The following is a 15,829-nucleotide window of genomic DNA, read 5'->3' as shown; positions in this document are numbered from 1 at the left end:
GGCAATTTTAGTATTCAGACTGTAGTTGCAAAAATAATACAATATCTTTTGACTAGAGTTCATCTTTTAAAAACAACTACTTTGCCAACAGAAGAAAAAAAAGGCTAACAGAAGACGGTTTCGCTCCGTCGACCTCTGGGTTATAAGGCTCAGCACGCTTCCGCTGCGCCACTCTGATACAGCTGCTTCTCGAATGAAACACCCATTAATAAAATAAAATAAATCAATCAATTCTCAGTGCAACTTTTTGACGCAGTCTGCTGCTGGACTCACAGAGAGCGGAGAAGACCGCAACAAAAAAACGAACAAGCACATGTTTCCACCCGGTTTCGAACCGGGGACCTTTCGCGTGTTAGGCGAACGTGATAACCACTACACTATGGAAACTTTCACATGTACATTGTTACATTCAGCTGGGCTTTAAGTGAAGACTGCCTTGCACTGCAGGATCCAAAATGGGTAATCGGCACTGTATGCTTAGAGCGCAACACACGGATCGTTTGTTAAGCAACATGTTTCCATAGTGTAGTGGTTATCACGTTCGCCTCACACGCGAAAGGTCCCCGGTTCGAAACCGGGTGGAAACACAGCACGGCATCTTTTTTTCACTGTATGTATTTATTCTCCCCAGGTAAACAGCCACCCAGACCAGAACGATGTATTTGTAGTGTGCATGGTGCATTGTCAATGCAAGTCTGACTGTATATTAAACGGAGTGAGAATGCACTCTGCAACGTTTTGGCTTCGACTGCTGCTTGACTCACAGAAACGACAATGTTGATACTCTGACTCTTCTTCTTAAAATGCATGTTAAAATGCGGAATGTTTTCAAATTCCATGAATTCGCAGGTCTGTACAGAACAAGACGACTATCTGGTCTCACAAAATGTTGCTGGTTCTCGTAGAACAAAGAAGAGTTTGATCAACTATGTCATTCATGCCGACAAAGCTCAGGAGGGCGATCGTTAGGTTGAATATCTAAATTTCCCGGGTTATATCCCGAGTTTCGACAGATGTCAGTTTATTCATATACCTACAGAATCACAGGTACAAATATTGCAGTTAAAGTTTATGCTTTTCAAATCCGTGCACGAAAGGGGGTGCCCAAATCAGAATGAAAGTCACGGGGGGAGTAATCAAAACATCGCAAAAGAAAAATACACTGCATTAAACAAATCATTTGGAGCGGTCTAAAATGAGCAATCCAGGTTCGATTCATTGTTTTGCCCTTTCGATGGCAGCAGTGTAAAAAAATGACCTGCACATTTCTCTGCTGGCTTCGGGTAGCAAACAAGAAGCAGCGATTTCCCATATGATCTAGTGGTTACGATTCCCGTTTTTTCACCCAGGTGACCAGGGTTCAACTCCCTGTATGCGAATTCATTTATTTACTTGTGGAGGTAATTGTCAGATAAAAGGATTGAAAAATGAAACCCCACATTGTAGGATGGGGAGACTTATAACTAGTGACCATTATATAAAAAAAATAAATAACGTTTGCTTATGTTAGATGCAAGAGAGCGAGACAGATAGATTTGCATCTTGGTATCCCATCACTCCTATGTGCACCAAAGCAATGACGGTCTACACTTCAGTTCATATATAATCGGAATAAAAAAGTGGACTCTGTTGCATTGTGAGGCTGCAGTGTCGATAACATAAACCTCTACGTTTGAGGGATCATTTAACTGTACTGTATTATATCGCAGTAACTTGCCCACCGGCAAGTCAAATGTCTTTGCTGTAGGGGGTAGCATTTAGTTATCCCAAGTTCTGTAGCTTTGCGCAGTGGCAGTATCATAGCCCATGAGGTTTGTCCGAGGCGTGATTATTGCTAGTTGAAAACTTTAACCAATACCCCGCCGTGGTGACTTGAAATATAGTCGCCGCTGGCAATTTTTGACAGTCTCACAGAGTCTGCTATCATGTAGTTGAAAGAACAGAACAAATGTTGACGCTTTGACATTCTGGGTTTGGTTTTGTATTCTACTGATTGGGCACAACATTTGAGTTGATCTTTTTACTCTTTATAACATACAAGTGTATTTACAAGGTTAGGGGCCGTTTCTCCTGTTGTGTCAATTATATTACTATGCAGCTGGCAGGCATTCGGAACGCGCACGCTAACAACGCGTCATCTTTCATTTTACAAAACACGGGGCATTCGACACGGAGAAAACCTTCTAGACAAATACTAAAAGAGCTAAACATCAATTTGCCTCCCCAGCCATGTTAATAGATATCTGGCTTTTTTGCAGTAGCATTAAAGTTGTGGTGACACACGAAAAAGAAACACGGAAATCTGTTTTGGGGTTGGGGAGTTAACCTACCAAACAATTTACGCACATGAATATATCATGAAAACAGCCATGCATGGAGGTCATGGGAACTCTCCGTTCTATTGCTTTCCTTTCTCCCAGATATATCATGCACATTATGTAACTTCTCTTCAAAGGCAATTTTAGTATTCAGACTGTAGTTGCAAAAATAATACAATATCTTTTGACTAGAGTTCATCTTTTAAAAACAACTACTTTGCCAACAGAAGAAAAAAAAGGCTAACAGAAGACGGTTTCGCTCCGTCGACCTCTGGGTTATAAGGCTCAGCACGCTTCCGCTGCGCCACTCTGATACAGCTGCTTCTCGAATGAAACACCCATTAATAAAATAAAATAAATCAATCAATTCTCAGTGCAACTTTTTGACGCAGTCTGCTGCTGGACTCACAGAGAGCGGAGAAGACCGCAACAAAAAAACGTACAAGCACATGTTTCCACCCGGTTTCGAACCGGGGACCTTTCGCGTGTTAGGCGAACGTGATAACCACTACACTATGGAAACTTTCACATGTACATTGTTACATTCAGCTGGGCTTTAAGTGAAGACTGCCTTGCACTGCAGGATCCAAAATGGGTAATCGGCACTGTATGCTTAGAGCGCAACACACGGATCGTTTGTTAAGCAACATGTTTCCATAGTGTAGTGGTTATCACGTTCGCCTCACACGCGAAAGGTCCCCGGTTCGAAACCGGGTGGAAACACAGCACGGCATCTTTTTTTCACTGTATGTATTTATTCTCCCCAGGTAAACAGCCACCCAGACCAGAACGATGTATTTGTAGTGTGCATGGTGCATTGTCAATGCAAGTCTGACTGTATATTAAACGGAGTGAGAATGCACTCTGCAACGTTTTGGCTTCGACTGCTGCTTGACTCACAGAAACGACAATGTTGATACTCTGACTCTTCTTCTTAAAATGCATGTTAAAATGCGGAATGTTTTCAAATTCCATGAATTCGCAGGTCTGTACAGAACAAGACGACTATCTCGTCTCACAAAATGTTGCTGGTTCTCGTAGAACAAAGAAGAGTTTGATCAACTATGTCATTCATGCCGACAAAGCTCAGGAGGGCGATCGTTAGGTTGAATATCTAAATTTCCCGGGTTATATCCCGAGTTTCGACAGATGTCAGTTTATTCATATACCTACAGAATCACAGGTACAAATATTGCAGTTAAAGTTTATGCTTTTCAAATCCGTGCACGAAAGGGGGTGCCCAAATCAGAATGAAAGTCACGGGGGGAGTAATCAAAACATCGCAAAAGAAAAATACACTGCATTAAACAAATCATTTGGAGCGGTCTAAAATGAGCAATCCAGGTTCGATTCATTGTTTTGCCCTTTCGATGGCAGCAGTGTAAAAAAATGACCTGCACATTTCTCTGCTGGCTTCGGGTAGCAAACAAGAAGCAGTGATTTCCCATATGATCTAGTGGTTACGATTCCCGTTTTTTCACCCAGGTGACCAGGGTTCAACTCCCTGTATGCGAATTCATTTATTTACTTGTGGAGGTAATTGTCAGATAAAAGGATTGAAAAATGAAACCCCACATTGTAGGATGGGGAGACTTATAACTAGTGACCATTATATAAAAAAAATAAATAACGTTTGCTTATGTTAGATGCAAGAGAGCGAGACAGATAGATTTGCATCTTGGTATCCCATCACTCCTATGTGCACCAAAGCAATGACGGTCTACACTTCAGTTCATATATAATCGGAATAAAAAAGTGGACTCTGTTGCATTGTGAGGCTGCAGTGTCGATAACATAAACCTCTACGTTTGAGGGATCATTTAACTGTACTGTATTATATCGCAGTAACTTGCCCACCGGCAAGTCAAATGTCTTTGCTGTAGGGGGTAGCATTTAGTTATCCCAAGTTCTGTAGCTTTGCGCAGTGGCAGTATCATAGCCCATGAGGTTTGTCCGAGGCGTGATTATTGCTAGTTGAAAACTTTAACCAATACCCCGCCGTGGTGACTTGAAATATAGTCGCCGCTGGCAATTTTTGACAGTCTCACAGAGTCTGCTATCATGTAGTTGAAAGAACAGAACAAATGTTGACGCTTTGACATTCTGGGTTTGGTTTTGTATTCTACTGATTGGGCACAACATTTGAGTTGATCTTTTTACTCTTTATAACATACAAGTGTATTTACAAGGTTAGGGGCCGTTTCTCCTGTTGTGTCAATTATATTACTATGCAGCTGGCAGGCATTCGGAACGCGCACGCTAACAACGCGTCATCTTTCATTTTACAAAACACGGGGCATTCGACACGGAGAAAACCTTCTAGACAAATACTAAAAGAGCTAAACATCAATTTGCCTCCCCAGCCATGTTAATAGATATCTGGCTTTTTTGCAGTAGCATTAAAGTTGTGGTGACACACGAAAAAGAAACATGGAAATCTGTTTTGGGGTTGGGGAGTTAACCTACCAAACAATTTACGCACATGAATATATCATGAAAACAGCCATGCATGGAGGTCATGGGAACTCTCCGTTCTATTGCTTTCCTTTCTCCCAGATATATCATGCACATTATGTAACTTCTCTTCAAAGGCAATTTTAGTATTCAGACTGTAGTTGCAAAAATAATACAATATCTTTTGACTAGAGTTCATCTTTTAAAAACAACTACTTTGCCAACAGAAGAAAAAAAAGGCTAACAGAAGACGGTTTCGCTCCGTCGACCTCTGGGTTATAAGGCTCAGCACGCTTCCGCTGCGCCACTCTGATACAGCTGCTTCTCGAATGAAACACCCATTAATAAAATAAAATAAATCAATCAATTCTCAGTGCAACTTTTTGACGCAGTCTGCTGCTGGACTCACAGAGAGCGGAGAAGACCGCAACAAAAAAACGAACAAGCACATGTTTCCACCCGGTTTCGAACCGGGGACCTTTCGCGTGTTAGGCGAACGTGATAACCACTACACTATGGAAACTTTCACATGTACATTGTTACATTCAGCTGGGCTTTAAGTGAAGACTGCCTTGCACTGCAGGATCCAAAATGGGTAATCGGCACTGTATGCTTAGAGCGCAACACACGGATCGTTTGTTAAGCAACATGTTTCCATAGTGTAGTGGTTATCACGTTCGCCTCACACGCGAAAGGTCCCCGGTTCGAAACCGGGTGGAAACACAGCACGGCATATTTTTTTCACTGTATGTATTTATTCTCCCCAGGTAAACAGCCACCCAGACCAGAACGATGTATTTGTAGTGTGCATGGTGCATTGTCAATGCAAGTCTGACTGTATATTAAACGGAGTGAGAATGCACTCTGCAACGTTTTGGCTTCGACTGCTGCTTGACTCACAGAAACGACAATGTTGATACTCTGACTCTTCTTCTTAAAATGCATGTTAAAATGCGGAATGTTTTCAAATTCCATGAATTCGCAGGTCTGTACAGAACAAGACGACTATCTGGTCTCACAAAATGTTGCTGGTTCTCGTAGAACAAAGAAGAGTTTGATCAACTATGTCATTCATGCCGACAAAGCTCAGGAGGGCGATCGTTAGGTTGAATATCTAAATTTCCCGGGTTATATCCCGAGTTTCGACAGATGTCAGTTTATTCATATACCTACAGAATCACAGGTACAAATATTGCAGTTAAAGTTTATGCTTTTCAAATCCGTGCACGAAAGGGGGTGCCCAAATCAGAATGAAAGTCACGGGGGGAGTAATCAAAACATCGCAAAAGAAAAATACACTGCATTAAACAAATCATTTGGAGCGGTCTAAAATGAGCAATCCAGGTTCGATTCATTGTTTTGCCCTTTCGATGGCAGCAGTGTAAAAAAATGACCTGCACATTTCTCTGCTGGCTTCGGGTAGCAAACAAGAAGCAGCGATTTCCCATATGATCTAGTGGTTACGATTCCCGTTTTTTCACCCAGGTGACCAGGGTTCAACTCCCTGTATGCGAATTCATTTATTTACTTGTGGAGGTAATTGTCAGATAAAAGGATTGAAAAATGAAACCCCACATTGTAGGATGGGGAGACTTATAACTAGTGACCATTATATAAAAAAAATAAATAACGTTTGCTTATGTTAGATGCAAGAGAGCGAGACAGATAGATTTGCATCTTGGTATCCCATCACTCCTATGTGCACCAAAGCAATGACGGTCTACACTTCAGTTCATATATAATCGGAATAAAAAAGTGGACTCTGTTGCATTGTGAGGCTGCAGTGTCGATAACATAAACCTCTACGTTTGAGGGATCATTTAACTGTACTGTATTATATCGCAGTAACTTGCCCACCGGCAAGTCAAATGTCTTTGCTGTAGGGGGTAGCATTTAGTTATCCCAAGTTCTGTAGCTTTGCGCAGTGGCAGTATCATAGCCCATGAGGTTTGTCCGAGGCGTGATTATTGCTAGTTGAAAACTTTAACCAATACCCCGCCGTGGTGACTTGAAATATAGTCGCCGCTGGCAATTTTTGACAGTCTCACAGAGTCTGCTATCATGTAGTTGAAAGAACAGAACAAATGTTGACGCTTTGACATTCTGGGTTTGGTTTTGTATTCTACTGATTGGGCACAACATTTGAGTTGATCTTTTTACTCTTTATAACATACAAGTGTATTTACAAGGTTAGGGGCCGTTTCTCCTGTTGTGTCAATTATATTACTATGCAGCTGGCAGGCATTCGGAACGCGCACGCTAACAACGCGTCATCTTTCATTTTACAAAACACGGGGCACTCGACACGGAGAAAACCTTCTAGACAAATACTAAAAGAGCTAAACATCAATTTGCCTCCCCAGCCATGTTAATAGATATCTGGCTTTTTTGCAGTAGCATTAAAGTTGTGGTGACACACGAAAAAGAAACACGGAAATCTGTTTTGGGGTTGGGGAGTTAACCTACCAAACAATTTACGCACATGAATATATCATGAAAACAGCCATGCATGGAGGTCATGGGAACTCTCCGTTCTATTGCTTTCCTTTCTCCCAGATATATCATGCACATTATGTAACTTCTCTTCAAAGGCAATTTTAGTATTCAGACTGTAGTTGCAAAAATAATACAATATCTTTTGACTAGAGTTCATCTTTTAAAAACAACTACTTTGCCAACAGAAGAAAAAAAAGGCTAACAGAAGACGGTTTCGCTCCGTCGACCTCTGGGTTATAAGGCTCAGCACGCTTCCGCTGCGCCACTCTGATACAGCTGCTTCTCGAATGAAACACCCATTAATAAAATAAAATAAATCAATCAATTCTCAGTGCAACTTTTTGACGCAGTCTGCTGCTGGACTCACAGAGAGCGGAGAAGACCGCAACAAAAAAACGAACAAGCACATGTTTCCACCCGGTTTCGAACCGGGGACCTTTCGCGTGTTAGGCGAACGTGATAACCACTACACTATGGAAACTTTCACATGTACATTGTTACATTCAGCTGGGCTTTAAGTGAAGACTGCCTTGCACTGCAGGATCCAAAATGGGTAATCGGCACTGTATGCTTAGAGCGCAACACACGGATCGTTTGTTAAGCAACATGTTTCCATAGTGTAGTGGTTATCACGTTCGCCTCACACGCGAAAGGTCCCCGGTTCGAAACCGGGTGGAAACACAGCACGGCATATTTTTTTCACTGTATGTATTTATTCTCCCCAGGTAAACAGCCACCCAGACCAGAACGATGTATTTGTAGTGTGCATGGTGCATTGTCAATGCAAGTCTGACTGTATATTAAACGGAGTGAGAATGCACTCTGCAACGTTTTGGCTTCGACTGCTGCTTGACTCACAGAAACGACAATGTTGATACTCTGACTCTTCTTCTTAAAATGCATGTTAAAATGCGGAATGTTTTCAAATTCCATGAATTCGCAGGTCTGTACAGAACAAGACGACTATCTGGTCTCACAAAATGTTGCTGGTTCTCGTAGAACAAAGAAGAGTTTGATCAACTATGTCATTCATGCCGACAAAGCTCAGGAGGGCGATCGTTAGGTTGAATATCTAAATTTCCCGGGTTATATCCCGAGTTTCGACAGATGTCAGTTTATTCATATACCTACAGAATCACAGGTACAAATATTGCAGTTAAAGTTTATGCTTTTCAAATCCGTGCACGAAAGGGGGTGCCCAAATCAGAATGAAAGTCACGGGGGGAGTAATCAAAACATCGCAAAAGAAAAATACACTGCATTAAACAAATCATTTGGAGCGGTCTAAAATGAGCAATCCAGGTTCGATTCATTGTTTTGCCCTTTCGATGGCAGCAGTGTAAAAAAATGACCTGCACATTTCTCTGCTGGCTTCGGGTAGCAAACAAGAAGCAGTGATTTCCCATATGATCTAGTGGTTACGATTCCCGTTTTTTCACCCAGGTGACCAGGGTTCAACTCCCTGTATGCGAATTCATTTATTTACTTGTGGAGGTAATTGTCAGATAAAAGGATTGAAAAATGAAACCCCACATTGTAGGATGGGGAGACTTATAACTAGTGACCATTATATAAAAAAAATAAATAACGTTTGCTTATGTTAGATGCAAGAGAGCGAGACAGATAGATTTGCATCTTGGTATCCCATCACTCCTATGTGCACCAAAGCAATGACGGTCTACACTTCAGTTCATATATAATCGGAATAAAAAGGTGGACTCTGTTGCATTGTGAGGCTGCAGTGTCGATAACATAAACCTCTACGTTTGAGGGATCATTTAACTGTACTGTATTATATCGCAGTAACTTGCCCACCGGCAAGTCAAATGTCTTTGCTGTAGGGGGTAGCATTTAGTTATCCCAAGTTCTGTAGCTTTGCGCAGTGGCAGTATCATAGCCCATGAGGTTTGTCCGAGGCGTGATTATTGCTAGTTGAAAACTTTAACCAATACCCCGCCGTGGTGACTTGAAATATAGTCGCCGCTGGCAATTTTTGACAGTCTCACAGAGTCTGCTATCATGTAGTTGAAAGAACAGAACAAATGTTGACGCTTTGACATTCTGGGTTTGGTTTTGTATTCTACTGATTGGGCACAACATTTGAGTTGATCTTTTTACTCTTTATAACATACAAGTGTATTTACAAGGTTAGGGGCCGTTTCTCCTGTTGTGTCAATTATATTACTATGCAGCTGGCAGGCATTCGGAACGCGCACGCTAACAACGCGTCATCTTTCATTTTACAAAACACGGGGCATTCGACACGGAGAAAACCTTCTAGACAAATACTAAAAGAGCTAAACATCAATTTGCCTCCCCAGCCATGTTAATAGATATCTGGCTTTTTTGCAGTAGCATTAAAGTTGTGGTGACACACGAAAAAGAAACATGGAAATCTGTTTTGGGGTTGGGGAGTTAACCTACCAAACAATTTACGCACATGAATATATCATGAAAACAGCCATGCATGGAGGTCATGGGAACTCTCCGTTCTATTGCTTTCCTTTCTCCCAGATATATCATGCACATTATGTAACTTCTCTTCAAAGGCAATTTTAGTATTCAGACTGTAGTTGCAAAAATAATACAATATCTTTTGACTAGAGTTCATCTTTTAAAAACAACTACTTTGCCAACAGAAGAAAAAAAAAGGCTAACAGAAGACGGTTTCGCTCCGTCGACCTCTGGGTTATAAGGCTCAGCACGCTTCCGCTGCGCCACTCTGATACAGCTGCTTCTCGAATGAAACACCCATTAATAAAATAAAATAAATCAATCAATTCTCAGTGCAACTTTTTGACGCAGTCTGCTGCTGGACTCACAGAGAGCGGAGAAGACCGCAACAAAAAAACGAACAAGCACATGTTTCCACCCGGTTTCGAACCGGGGACCTTTCGCGTGTTAGGCGAACGTGATAACCACTACACTATGGAAACTTTCACATGTACATTGTTACATTCAGCTGGGCTTTAAGTGAAGACTGCCTTGCACTGCAGGATCCAAAATGGGTAATCGGCACTGTATGCTTAGAGCGCAACACACGGATCGTTTGTTAAGCAACATGTTTCCATAGTGTAGTGGTTATCACGTTCGCCTCACACGCGAAAGGTCCCCGGTTCGAAACCGGGTGGAAACACAGCACGGCATCTTTTTTTCACTGTATGTATTTATTCTCCCCAGGTAAACAGCCACCCAGACCAGAACGATGTATTTGTAGTGTGCATGGTGCATTGTCAATGCAAGTCTGACTGTATATTAAACGGAGTGAGAATGCACTCTGCAACGTTTTGGCTTCGACTGCTGCTTGACTCACAGAAACGACAATGTTGATACTCTGACTCTTCTTCTTAAAATGCATGTTAAAATGCGGAATGTTTTCAAATTCCATGAATTCGCAGGTCTGTACAGAACAAGACGACTATCTGGTCTCACAAAATGTTGCTGGTTCTCGTAGAACAAAGAAGAGTTTGATCAACTATGTCATTCATGCCGACAAAGCTCAGGAGGGCGATCGTTAGGTTGAATATCTAAATTTCCCGGGTTATATCCCGAGTTTCGACAGATGTCAGTTTATTCATATACCTACAGAATCACAGGTACAAATATTGCAGTTAAAGTTTATGCTTTTCAAATCCGTGCACGAAAGGGGGTGCCCAAATCAGAATGAAAGTCACGGGGGGAGTAATCAAAACATCGCAAAAGAAAAATACACTGCATTAAACAAATCATTTGGAGCGGTCTAAAATGAGCAATCCAGGTTCGATTCATTGTTTTGCCCTTTCGATGGCAGCAGTGTAAAAAAATGACCTGCACATTTCTCTGCTGGCTTCGGGTAGCAAACAAGAAGCAGTGATTTCCCATATGATCTAGTGGTTACGATTCCCGTTTTTTCACCCAGGTGACCAGGGTTCAACTCCCTGTATGCGAATTCATTTATTTACTTGTGGAGGTAATTGTCAGATAAAAGGATTGAAAAATGAAACCCCACATTGTAGGATGGGGAGACTTATAACTAGTGACCATTATATAAAAAAAATAAATAACGTTTGCTTATGTTAGATGCAAGAGAGCGAGACAGATAGATTTGCATCTTGGTATCCCATCACTCCTATGTGCACCAAAGCAATGACGGTCTACACTTCAGTTCATATATAATCGGAATAAAAAAGTGGACTCTGTTGCATTGTGAGGCTGCAGTGTCGATAACATAAACCTCTACGTTTGAGGGATCATTTAACTGTACTGTATTATATCGCAGTAACTTGCCCACCGGCAAGTCAAATGTCTTTGCTGTAGGGGGTAGCATTTAGTTATCCCAAGTTCTGTAGCTTTGCGCAGTGGCAGTATCATAGCCCATGAGGTTTGTCCGAGGCGTGATTATTGCTAGTTGAAAACTTTAACCAATACCCCGCCGTGGTGACTTGAAATATAGTCGCCGCTGGCAATTTTTGACAGTCTCACAGAGTCTGCTATCATGTAGTTGAAAGAACAGAACAAATGTTGACGCTTTGACATTCTGGGTTTGGTTTTGTATTCTACTGATTGGGCACAACATTTGAGTTGATCTTTTTACTCTTTATAACATACAAGTGTATTTACAAGGTTAGGGGCCGTTTCTCCTGTTGTGTCAATTATATTACTATGCAGCTGGCAGGCATTCGGAACGCGCACGCTAACAACGCGTCATCTTTCATTTTACAAAACACGGGGCATTCGACACGGAGAAAACCTTCTAGACAAATACTAAAAGAGCTAAACATCAATTTGCCTCCCCAGCCATGTTAATAGATATCTGGCTTTTTTGCAGTAGCATTAAAGTTGTGGTGACACACGAAAAAGAAACATGGAAATCTGTTTTGGGGTTGGGGAGTTAACCTACCAAACAATTTACGCACATGAATATATCATGAAAACAGCCATGCATGGAGGTCATGGGAACTCTCCGTTCTATTGCTTTCCTTTCTCCCAGATATATCATGCACATTATGTAACTTCTCTTCAAAGGCAATTTTAGTATTCAGACTGTAGTTGCAAAAATAATACAATATCTTTTGACTAGAGTTCATCTTTTAAAAACAACTACTTTGCCAACAGAAGAAAAAAAAAGGCTAACAGAAGACGGTTTCGCTCCGTCGACCTCTGGGTTATAAGGCTCAGCACGCTTCCGCTGCGCCACTCTGATACAGCTGCTTCTCGAATGAAACACCCATTAATAAAATAAAATAAATCAATCAATTCTCAGTGCAACTTTTTGACGCAGTCTGCTGCTGGACTCACAGAGAGCGGAGAAGACCGCAACAAAAAAACGAACAAGCACATGTTTCCACCCGGTTTCGAACCGGGGACCTTTCGCGTGTTAGGCGAACGTGATAACCACTACACTATGGAAACTTTCACATGTACATTGTTACATTCAGCTGGGCTTTAAGTGAAGACTGCCTTGCACTGCAGGATCCAAAATGGGTAATCGGCACTGTATGCTTAGAGCGCAACACACGGATCGTTTGTTAAGCAACATGTTTCCATAGTGTAGTGGTTATCACGTTCGCCTCACACGCGAAAGGTCCCCGGTTCGAAACCGGGTGGAAACACAGCACGGCATCTTTTTTTCACTGTATGTATTTATTCTCCCCAGGTAAACAGCCACCCAGACCAGAACGATGTATTTGTAGTGTGCATGGTGCATTGTCAATGCAAGTCTGACTGTATATTAAACGGAGTGAGAATGCACTCTGCAACGTTTTGGCTTCGACTGCTGCTTGACTCACAGAAACGACAATGTTGATACTCTGACTCTTCTTCTTAAAATGCATGTTAAAATGCGGAATGTTTTCAAATTCCATGAATTCGCAGGTCTGTACAGAACAAGACGACTATCTGGTCTCACAAAATGTTGCTGGTTCTCGTAGAACAAAGAAGAGTTTGATCAACTATGTCATTCATGCCGACAAAGCTCAGGAGGGCGATCGTTAGGTTGAATATCTAAATTTCCCGGGTTATATCCCGAGTTTCGACAGATGTCAGTTTATTCATATACCTACAGAATCACAGGTACAAATATTGCAGTTAAAGTTTATGCTTTTCAAATCCGTGCACGAAAGGGGGTGCCCAAATCAGAATGAAAGTCACGGGGGGAGTAATCAAAACATCGCAAAAGAAAAATACACTGCATTAAACAAATCATTTGGAGCGGTCTAAAATGAGCAATCCAGGTTCGATTCATTGTTTTGCCCTTTCGATGGCAGCAGTGTAAAAAAATGACCTGCACATTTCTCTGCTGGCTTCGGGTAGCAAACAAGAAGCAGTGATTTCCCATATGATCTAGTGGTTACGATTCCCGTTTTTTCACCCAGGTGACCAGGGTTCAACTCCCTGTATGCGAATTCATTTATTTACTTGTGGAGGTAATTGTCAGATAAAAGGATTGAAAAATGAAACCCCACATTGTAGGATGGGGAGACTTATAACTAGTGACCATTATATAAAAAAAATAAATAACGTTTGCTTATGTTAGATGCAAGAGAGCGAGACAGATAGATTTGCATCTTGGTATCCCATCACTCCTATGTGCACCAAAGCAATGACGGTCTACACTTCAGTTCATATATAATCGGAATAAAAAAGTGGACTCTGTTGCATTGTGAGGCTGCAGTGTCGATAACATAAACCTCTACGTTTGAGGGATCATTTAACTGTACTGTATTATATCGCAGTAACTTGCCCACCGGCAAGTCAAATGTCTTTGCTGTAGGGGGTAGCATTTAGTTATCCCAAGTTCTGTAGCTTTGCGCAGTGGCAGTATCATAGCCCATGAGGTTTGTCCGAGGCGTGATTATTGCTAGTTGAAAACTTTAACCAATACCCCGCCGTGGTGACTTGAAATATAGTCGCCGCTGGCAATTTTTGACAGTCTCACAGAGTCTGCTATCATGTAGTTGAAAGAACAGAACAAATGTTGACGCTTTGACATTCTGGGTTTGGTTTTGTATTCTACTGATTGGGCACAACATTTGAGTTGATCTTTTTACTCTTTATAACATACAAGTGTATTTACAAGGTTAGGGGCCGTTTCTCCTGTTGTGTCAATTATATTACTATGCAGCTGGCAGGCATTCGGAACGCGCACGCTAACAACGCGTCATCTTTCATTTTACAAAACACGGGGCATTCGACACGGAGAAAACCTTCTAGACAAATACTAAAAGAGCTAAACATCAATTTGCCTCCCCAGCCATGTTAATAGATATCTGGCTTTTTTGCAGTAGCATTAAAGTTGTGGTGACACACGAAAAAGAAACACGGAAATCTGTTTTGGGGTTGGGGAGTTAACCTACCAAACAATTTACGCACATGAATATATCATGAAAACAGCCATGCATGGAGGTCATGGGAACTCTCCGTTCTATTGCTTTCCTTTCTCCCAGATATATCATGCACATTATGTAACTTCTCTTCAAAGGCAATTTTAGTATTCAGACTGTAGTTGCAAAAATAATACAATATCTTTTGACTAGAGTTCATCTTTTAAAAACAACTACTTTGCCAACAGAAGAAAAAAAAGGCTAACAGAAGACGGTTTCGCTCCGTCGACCTCTGGGTTATAAGGCTCAGCACGCTTCCGCTGCGCCACTCTGATACAGCTGCTTCTCGAATGAAACACCCATTAATAAAATAAAATAAATCAATCAATTCTCAGTGCAACTTTTTGACGCAGTCTGCTGCTGGACTCACAGAGAGCGGAGAAGACCGCAACAAAAAAACGAACAAGCACATGTTTCCACCCGGTTTCGAACCGGGGACCTTTCGCGTGTTAGGCGAACGTGATAACCACTACACTATGGAAACTTTCACATGTACATTGTTACATTCAGCTGGGCTTTAAGTGAAGACTGCCTTGCACTGCAGGATCCAAAATGGGTAATCGGCACTGTATGCTTAGAGCGCAACACACGGATCGTTTGTTAAGCAACATGTTTCCATAGTGTAGTGGTTATCACGTTCGCCTCACACGCGAAAGGTCCCCGGTTCGAAACCGGGTGGAAACACAGCACGGCATCTTTTTTTCACTGTATGTATTTATTCTCCCCAGGTAAACAGCCACCCAGACCAGAACGATGTATTTGTAGTGTGCATGGTGCATTGTCAATGCAAGTCTGACTGTATATTAAACGGAGTGAGAATGCACTCTGCAACGTTTTGGCTTCGACTGCTGCTTGACTCACAGAAACGACAATGTTGATACTCTGACTCTTCTTCTTAAAATGCATGTTAAAATGCGGAATGTTTTCAAATTCCATGAATTCGCAGGTCTGTACAGAACAAGACGACTATCTGGTCTCACAAAATGTTGCTGGTTCTCGTAGAACAAAGAAGAGTTTGATCAACTATGTCATTCATGCCGACAAAGCTCAGGAGGGCGATCGTTAGGTTGAATATCTAAATTTCCCGGGTTATATCCCGAGTTTCGACAGATGTCAGTTTATTCATATACCTACAGAATCACAGGTACAAATATTGCAGTTAAAGTTTATGCTTTTCAAATCCGTGCACGAAAGGGGGTG

General features: G+C 41.7%; 26 non-coding genes across 26 annotated transcripts; 13 read left to right on the top strand and 13 right to left on the bottom strand.

Annotated features, from left to right (window-relative positions):
• Window positions 1-314: 314 nt before the first annotated feature.
• trnav-aac (transfer RNA valine (anticodon AAC)) lies at window positions 315-387 on the bottom strand. Its single transcript has one exon. It is a non-coding gene; the product is annotated as a tRNA-Val (tRNA).
• Window positions 388-514: 127 nt separating this feature from the next.
• trnav-cac (transfer RNA valine (anticodon CAC)) lies at window positions 515-587 on the top strand. The gene has a single exon. It is a non-coding gene; the product is annotated as a tRNA-Val (tRNA).
• A 1,190-nt stretch (window positions 588-1,777) lies between these two features.
• LOC131730182 (U4 spliceosomal RNA) lies at window positions 1,778-1,917 on the top strand. Its single transcript, XR_009323943.1, has one exon. It is a non-coding gene; the product is annotated as a U4 spliceosomal RNA (small nuclear RNA).
• A 239-nt stretch (window positions 1,918-2,156) lies between these two features.
• LOC131730143 (U7 small nuclear RNA) lies at window positions 2,157-2,213 on the bottom strand. The gene has a single exon (XR_009323904.1). It is a non-coding gene; the product is annotated as a U7 small nuclear RNA (small nuclear RNA).
• A 555-nt stretch (window positions 2,214-2,768) lies between these two features.
• On the bottom strand, window positions 2,769-2,841 carry trnav-aac (transfer RNA valine (anticodon AAC)). The gene has a single exon. It is a non-coding gene; the product is annotated as a tRNA-Val (tRNA).
• Window positions 2,842-2,968: 127 nt separating this feature from the next.
• trnav-cac (transfer RNA valine (anticodon CAC)) lies at window positions 2,969-3,041 on the top strand. Its single transcript has one exon. It is a non-coding gene; the product is annotated as a tRNA-Val (tRNA).
• A 1,190-nt stretch (window positions 3,042-4,231) lies between these two features.
• On the top strand, window positions 4,232-4,371 carry LOC131730181 (U4 spliceosomal RNA). The gene has a single exon (XR_009323942.1). It is a non-coding gene; the product is annotated as a U4 spliceosomal RNA (small nuclear RNA).
• Window positions 4,372-4,610: 239 nt separating this feature from the next.
• Window positions 4,611-4,667, bottom strand: LOC131730142 (U7 small nuclear RNA). The gene has a single exon (XR_009323903.1). It is a non-coding gene; the product is annotated as a U7 small nuclear RNA (small nuclear RNA).
• Window positions 4,668-5,222: 555 nt separating this feature from the next.
• Window positions 5,223-5,295, bottom strand: trnav-aac (transfer RNA valine (anticodon AAC)). The gene has a single exon. It is a non-coding gene; the product is annotated as a tRNA-Val (tRNA).
• A 127-nt stretch (window positions 5,296-5,422) lies between these two features.
• trnav-cac (transfer RNA valine (anticodon CAC)) lies at window positions 5,423-5,495 on the top strand. The gene has a single exon. It is a non-coding gene; the product is annotated as a tRNA-Val (tRNA).
• Window positions 5,496-6,685: 1,190 nt separating this feature from the next.
• LOC131730180 (U4 spliceosomal RNA) lies at window positions 6,686-6,825 on the top strand. The gene has a single exon (XR_009323941.1). It is a non-coding gene; the product is annotated as a U4 spliceosomal RNA (small nuclear RNA).
• Window positions 6,826-7,064: 239 nt separating this feature from the next.
• Window positions 7,065-7,121, bottom strand: LOC131730156 (U7 small nuclear RNA). The gene has a single exon (XR_009323917.1). It is a non-coding gene; the product is annotated as a U7 small nuclear RNA (small nuclear RNA).
• A 555-nt stretch (window positions 7,122-7,676) lies between these two features.
• Window positions 7,677-7,749, bottom strand: trnav-aac (transfer RNA valine (anticodon AAC)). The gene has a single exon. It is a non-coding gene; the product is annotated as a tRNA-Val (tRNA).
• A 127-nt stretch (window positions 7,750-7,876) lies between these two features.
• Window positions 7,877-7,949, top strand: trnav-cac (transfer RNA valine (anticodon CAC)). The gene has a single exon. It is a non-coding gene; the product is annotated as a tRNA-Val (tRNA).
• Window positions 7,950-9,139: 1,190 nt separating this feature from the next.
• LOC131730179 (U4 spliceosomal RNA) lies at window positions 9,140-9,279 on the top strand. Its single transcript, XR_009323940.1, has one exon. It is a non-coding gene; the product is annotated as a U4 spliceosomal RNA (small nuclear RNA).
• A 239-nt stretch (window positions 9,280-9,518) lies between these two features.
• Window positions 9,519-9,575, bottom strand: LOC131730141 (U7 small nuclear RNA). The gene has a single exon (XR_009323902.1). It is a non-coding gene; the product is annotated as a U7 small nuclear RNA (small nuclear RNA).
• A 556-nt stretch (window positions 9,576-10,131) lies between these two features.
• trnav-aac (transfer RNA valine (anticodon AAC)) lies at window positions 10,132-10,204 on the bottom strand. Its single transcript has one exon. It is a non-coding gene; the product is annotated as a tRNA-Val (tRNA).
• A 127-nt stretch (window positions 10,205-10,331) lies between these two features.
• Window positions 10,332-10,404, top strand: trnav-cac (transfer RNA valine (anticodon CAC)). The gene has a single exon. It is a non-coding gene; the product is annotated as a tRNA-Val (tRNA).
• Window positions 10,405-11,594: 1,190 nt separating this feature from the next.
• LOC131730178 (U4 spliceosomal RNA) lies at window positions 11,595-11,734 on the top strand. The gene has a single exon (XR_009323939.1). It is a non-coding gene; the product is annotated as a U4 spliceosomal RNA (small nuclear RNA).
• Window positions 11,735-11,973: 239 nt separating this feature from the next.
• LOC131730140 (U7 small nuclear RNA) lies at window positions 11,974-12,030 on the bottom strand. Its single transcript, XR_009323901.1, has one exon. It is a non-coding gene; the product is annotated as a U7 small nuclear RNA (small nuclear RNA).
• Window positions 12,031-12,586: 556 nt separating this feature from the next.
• On the bottom strand, window positions 12,587-12,659 carry trnav-aac (transfer RNA valine (anticodon AAC)). Its single transcript has one exon. It is a non-coding gene; the product is annotated as a tRNA-Val (tRNA).
• A 127-nt stretch (window positions 12,660-12,786) lies between these two features.
• Window positions 12,787-12,859, top strand: trnav-cac (transfer RNA valine (anticodon CAC)). The gene has a single exon. It is a non-coding gene; the product is annotated as a tRNA-Val (tRNA).
• Window positions 12,860-14,049: 1,190 nt separating this feature from the next.
• On the top strand, window positions 14,050-14,189 carry LOC131730176 (U4 spliceosomal RNA). Its single transcript, XR_009323937.1, has one exon. It is a non-coding gene; the product is annotated as a U4 spliceosomal RNA (small nuclear RNA).
• A 239-nt stretch (window positions 14,190-14,428) lies between these two features.
• On the bottom strand, window positions 14,429-14,485 carry LOC131730139 (U7 small nuclear RNA). Its single transcript, XR_009323900.1, has one exon. It is a non-coding gene; the product is annotated as a U7 small nuclear RNA (small nuclear RNA).
• Window positions 14,486-15,040: 555 nt separating this feature from the next.
• Window positions 15,041-15,113, bottom strand: trnav-aac (transfer RNA valine (anticodon AAC)). Its single transcript has one exon. It is a non-coding gene; the product is annotated as a tRNA-Val (tRNA).
• A 127-nt stretch (window positions 15,114-15,240) lies between these two features.
• Window positions 15,241-15,313, top strand: trnav-cac (transfer RNA valine (anticodon CAC)). Its single transcript has one exon. It is a non-coding gene; the product is annotated as a tRNA-Val (tRNA).
• The last annotated feature ends 516 nt before the right edge of the window (window positions 15,314-15,829 follow it).

This window comes from Acipenser ruthenus, unplaced genomic scaffold (assembly GCF_902713425.1).
Source record: "Acipenser ruthenus unplaced genomic scaffold, fAciRut3.2 maternal haplotype, whole genome shotgun sequence".
Lineage (NCBI taxonomy): Eukaryota > Metazoa > Chordata > Actinopteri > Acipenseriformes > Acipenseridae > Acipenser > Acipenser ruthenus.
Note: the sequence above shows the minus strand (reverse complement) of the source record. Positions and strands in the feature narration are given on the sequence as shown.